This window comes from Urocampus carinirostris, chromosome 10, assembly GCF_059441175.1.
Source record: "Urocampus carinirostris isolate Australia breed hairy pipefish chromosome 10, RoL_Ucar_1.0, whole genome shotgun sequence".
Classification (NCBI taxonomy): domain Eukaryota; kingdom Metazoa; phylum Chordata; class Actinopteri; order Syngnathiformes; family Syngnathidae; genus Urocampus; species Urocampus carinirostris.
In genome coordinates this window covers 2,469,294-2,475,293 of record NC_142358.1, presented here as the reverse complement: position 1 = coordinate 2,475,293, position 6,000 = coordinate 2,469,294, and positions in this window count along the sequence as shown.

Genomic DNA, 6,000 nt, shown 5'->3' with positions numbered 1-6,000 from the left:
CCAGCCATCTCAGGGCAGTGGGCAGGGGACACCCTGAACTGGTTGCCAGCCAATTGCAGGGCACACGGGGACAGACAACTCACTTGCTCATTCACACCTAGGGACCTAGGGACAATTTGGACCGGCCAATTCACCTGAAATGTATGTTTTTGGAATCTGGGAGGAAACCGGAGTGCCCGGAGGAAACCCACGCAAGCACGGAGAGAACATACAATCAATGTTAGCGCTTGTGCGGCACAGTTCATGTCATGGAAACCTGTCGTGGGTTCAAATCCAGCTCCAGACTTCCTGTGCGGAGTTTGTATGTTCTCCCCGTGCTTGCGTGGGTTTCCTCCGGGCACTCCGGTTTCCTCCCACAATCCAAAAACATGCATTTCAGGTGAATTGGCCGGTCCAAATTGTCACTAGGTGTGAATGAGCGAATGAGTTGTCTGTCCCTGTGTGCCCTACGATTGGCTGGCAACCAGTTCAGGGTGTCCCCTGCCCACTGCCCGGAGATGGCTGGAATGGGCTCCAGCCCCGACCCTAATGAGGATAAGCGGTACGGCTGATGAGATGATGAGATGTCAAACGCACGATCCACATCATCTGTACTATATATAGCATTCTAGTTATGATTAACTAAGTCCTCATAGAGTGATATAATAGTCTCTTCAGTTGTAACTCGTTTGTAAACATATTTCATTGTTGATTCTTGTCTAGTAACCTTTTCATCATACACTGTAAATACTGGTAGGTGATCAGAAATGTCACAAACCAGTAATCTGCTGACATGTGTAAATTCAATATTATTTGTAACTATATTGTCAATGAGTCTTGCACTGTGTGAAGTAATTCTACTAAGCCTTAATATAGTTAGGTACAAACTCATTCAGTACATTATAATAATATAGTCATCAATGTTTTTATGTTTGTTTGGATTCATTAGATCTATATTGAAATCTCCACAGATGAATAGAGTTTTGTTGCCGATTGTTGAATATGTTTTTTCAGCCCAGTTTGTGAAGGTTTCAACATTTGAGCCCGGTGATCTATGTACACAACTGACTATAATATTTCTCAGTTTTTCATTTACAATTTCTATTGTAAGACATTCAAGTAAATCATCGATGACAAATTACATGTTTTGTATTATCTTAGATTTAAATCCTCCTCCTATTTTGTTTGTTCTATTTACATAGTTCAAATTATAGTCATTTAATTCAAAATCAACTCCCTTTTCCTCATTGAACCACGTTTCAGAAACTGCAATCTCACTAAACGTGTTCTCAAAGTGCTGTAAGCATTCTGTGACGTCTTCAAAATTTGTGTACATGCTTCTACTGTTGAAGTGAATTGTTGAGAATTTTCTTTCAGATTTAACAAAAGTATTATAATCATTTCCAGTACAATATTTGCAATTGTCCGAAATAGTTGATAGAAATTTGTGGTCAGGATCGAATTTATCTGATTTTGAGTTTGAGAGTCAGTGTGATCAATAATGCTCAGTTCCGGTAGATCATGGCCTAATATATTATCATAGATTTTTTTTTATTGTGATCTGTAATAAAAGTGACCATGTTGTCCGTCCAGGATGCCATTGTATCATTTGAATCCATCATTGTCTGAGATTGTCCAGTGTCATTATATATATTTACCGCTCCATCCAGGTCTTCAGGTAAATCTGTCCAGCTCCTGCATTTCTCGAATCCAAAGGATTTTTGCTTCTTCTGGAGTGCAGTTTAACTTGATTTATACCTTGTATCTTTTTTGTTTTCAGATGGCGCCACACGGGCGGGGCCAATTGGGCACCATGGCAACTGTGACATTTTCAAAAAAGTCAGCAGTGCAAATCAAGATCAAACATTTATCCAATTTGAAATTTATAATGTATTTGAGAGCTTGCAATTCACTAAGAGCATTATCATTGTGCTAGTTAAAATGGTAAAACAGTATTGATCCGATTCGAGTACTTGCCCAGTATCGATAAATCAATGTTTGCATCGATCCACCCACCCTTAACAAATAACTACTGCTCTACAAATTAGACTCCGCTTTTCTTTACTTGAAGTGACAGTCTGTGATATTTCATGCCTCCTAGTGGTACAAAAAAGGCTTTCAGTAAAACAAAAAAACAAAAAAAAAACACATTGCTTTGAATACTAGGCAAAAATACATAAACTATCATAACAATGGAAACTCTTATAAAACATCAAAGGTGGAGAAATTTGTATTTCTTTTACATAGTGGATTTTTGTCTGGGATCTTGCTGCTATGCCGTGCTTTGTCGCACTGGTTTTCATTTGCATTAGACATCACTGTCCTCTTGCGGTCAAATATTACTCAATGGGGCTTAAAGTTTAAATAATGATTAAAATCACCAACGTTATGAGCAAGATGTCTTACTTTATTGGATATAACTTTTTTTTTTTTTAGCAATGCAATCTTAACCAGCTTCATCTTCCCTTAGGGCCCGGTCACACAGCCTTTCACGGGCGTATCGAGGCTGAATCGCGGCCAGAAATTTCTGCCCGTGAACCAGACGCTGTTGGACGCTTTGAGATCGCGATACAGACGAGATACAGCCGTGCTTTACACGCGGCAAGAAATTCACACGCGGTTGGCCGCGCAAAAAAGTTTTGCGCTGCTCAAAACTTTAGACCACGGGTAACCGCGGGCGGCACACGTGGCACACAGGAGTTAAAGACGCGGTACGAACGTACTGGGACGTGCTAGGACGTGCTACGGCCGCGGCCAAGACGTGGTTACACGCGGGTAGGACGCGAAATTTTAGCGGGTAATCGCGGGTGGAGCACGGTCATAGCACGTTTGTTCTGCGCCTGTATCGCGGTGTTATCACGTGAATTAGCGTGTGTAACGCGTGTGACGGTCAAACGCCTTTCTCCGCGTATATACAGCGCGATTTGCCGAGCACGCGTCAGTTGTGCTCGAGACGTCAAGGGGTGAACAAGATAATAAAATAAAAATGAAAAACTATTACAATAATAACATATTAGAATAGAATAGAATAGAATATACCTTTATTGTCATTGTTACAAATGGGCTAACATATTGTGACAACGAAATTGGGCATGACACTCCAGTTTTACACATTCATAGTGAGGTATGAGCAAGAAGATAAAGGAACAGAGAAGATAATGTTATAAGACAAGGGGGATAAGGCTATAGTTATAATTTACATGGTATTTACACAAGAAATGTCGGCATGTGGGATGTTACATACAGGGTTGTCGTGATAACGTTGGTATCGTAACGGTTGTGCAATATTGCATTTGGTGCAAAGTCATCATAGTGCAAAAATAGTCAGCATATGCATTGGTGCAAACATAGACATCATAGTGCAGAAACAGAAAATGGTCAGACATTGTGCAATTTGAGCATTAAACTTCTTCGGTGCCATAGCTTGAAATCTTGATCTACACGGGACTGTGTCTTGAGCGGTTATGATTTCTACAGCCCGGCTCGGCAGCTTTTATACCCGTGGTCCACACGCAGAAAGGACGTGGAACTGACGCGATGAGGAAGCGGAACAGTCGCCGGCGTCTGTTTTGCGGGCATACCACGGATAAACAGCGGGTTAGCCAATTTTGCGCATTTTCTACCGCGGGCAACCACGGGCAAAAAAAAATCGCAACATTTTACCCGCGATACAGACGCAAACGGCTGTGTGACCGGGCCCTTAAGGGACAATGTGTAATATTTTGTGCCTCTTAGTGGTACAAAAAACTTCAATTCAGTAATAACATAAATTAAAAAAAAAAGAATGCTTTAACCATTAGGCAAAATACATGAACTTTCAAACCAACCAGCTCAGTGGTTTAATTTTTGTATTTTTTATTTTTTTTAAGTGAAACTAAGTCTTCGTGCATGAATAAACCATTCCAACGGTCAAACTGAATTTCTGTTTTGGTAAAACTCCCTATATCTAAACAAGCACATTTGGTTATGTTTTAAACATTCTTGTGACAAATTGTGTTTCCCGCATAAAATCAAAACTATTGTTTTTTTTTATTTTTTTTATGTCAAAATGTTGTCATGCAGAGGCGATTTTAGCTTCAGAGCTTTGGGGTTGCTGAGCACCCAGAGTGTCTGGTTGAATTTGTTTTTTTTATTACACTTAAACGTACGTAGTGCAATAGTTGACCACTAGAGGCACTGCTTTGTCTAATGCAAACAAAAAAAAACAGTGGCAATTGAACACAGCAGAGCAGCAAGATGGTATACAAACAAGTATGAAATCCGCGATGTAAACAAAATAGAAATCCCTCGACCCATGAATATTTCTAAAAATTGGTATGATACTTTATGTATTTTTGATTAATTTGTAATCCCTTTTTATTGAATGTAGGTTTTTTGTACCTTCAGGTGGCACTAAATATTACACACTATCCCTTTTAAGTAATTGGGATCATTCAACCCTGTTAAGGATTTTCACTTCCCATTTGTGAACATCTCATTAGACTTTGTGGTCGCAGAAACACTATTGCTACGTCATGCCTAGTTTTTACTAATTAATTTCTAATAGAGTACACACACATACACCTTGCTGACCGAACACATAGCCAATACACATACAGCAATTAAGCTATGTTTATCACTGTTGCATTCCATTCAATGCAGCTGTAAGGGGGACTGATATCTGTTGATGTTAACAAAGTCATGGTATTAGTTGTTCAACATAACCACTGTAAACATACTCGTACCGTAATACACCAGAGCTTCCACAGACTTCACTGCTATACCGCAAGTGACACTAGCTGAGCGAAAGAGGGGTGGGGAGAAAGGCGAGAGCTAGGAATCAAATGGAGCTTACCATTTCAAGGCAGAGAATGTTGCCTTTTTCACATAGTTTTTTTTTCATTCGACCTCTAAAAAAATCTTATTTAGCGTTTTTCATCATATTTAAGCCAATTTTGTCCTTTATTAAGGAAAATAGACTTTTAAAAATGCTCTTATTTTTTAGGTGCTTGGGTTGAATTAGGGGTGCCTGAGCATCCCCAGAAACGAGATGTTACGCCCATGTTGTCATGTATGATAAATGTGATGTCAGGGTAGAAAGATATTTAGCCTGAGTTAAATGTAGCTAGAAAAAATAAATATAAAACATCCATGTTGCATCAAGAAGTCTAAATGTAGTGGAAGCTAGTGCTCTTGTTAGTGATAGGAATGAGTGAAGAGGTGTGGTGAAAGGATAGTGGGATGTTTGGACGCGTTGTAAGGGATGGGCTGGGCACCTGTATGATGCGGGTAAACCAGTGAAAGCTGTCGGGCCCTGGTGATGAACAGAAGAGTGTGTTGTGTCACCCTGACCAGAGTGACATGGTCGCTTTCTTGTGTCTTGTTTCATCCGGAGGGACGAAAACATGACAAACTTGAGTGCCGAGGTGCTTAACTTCTTTGGGTGTTTGGGCATTTGGCTTGGCCATGGTCAATTTTTTTGGGTGTTTTTTGCTACTTTTTCCTTTTTTCTTTTCTTTGTTTTTGTATATGTGTTTGTCTTGCTGTCGGTCACCCCTCTTGAGGGATATGACCAAGGTAGATAGTAGATAGATGTTGCATCAACATGCCAGTCAAGCGGCTAGGAGGCCTGGCAGTGCTAATTAGCTCATATCCAGCTAACGATGTTTGAATTTCTGCTTATTGCCTCATCAAGGCTCTTGTAGAACAACCTAGAGGGCTTGCACAACTGCACCTTGAGTCCGCTTTTGGTGCATGCGTTTGATCCAAATACAAAGTACAGTTTTACAGTTAACCCCAGGGACACAAGATGAGTGCGTTCTTAGGTCGGGATCGTGAATTTGCTGTACAGCAGGGAATATAAATCTATATCTATAATTAGCTAATAGGGCTGCACTCTTTTGGAAAAAAAACAAATTGTGATTTTTTTTCAGACATAAATTGTTATTTCGATGTGATTTTCGATTTTAAAAGAAAAGTACATTTTTTTCCCGGAGAGCACATAAACATAGAGACGTGCAAACGTAACTTGAGATGACATAC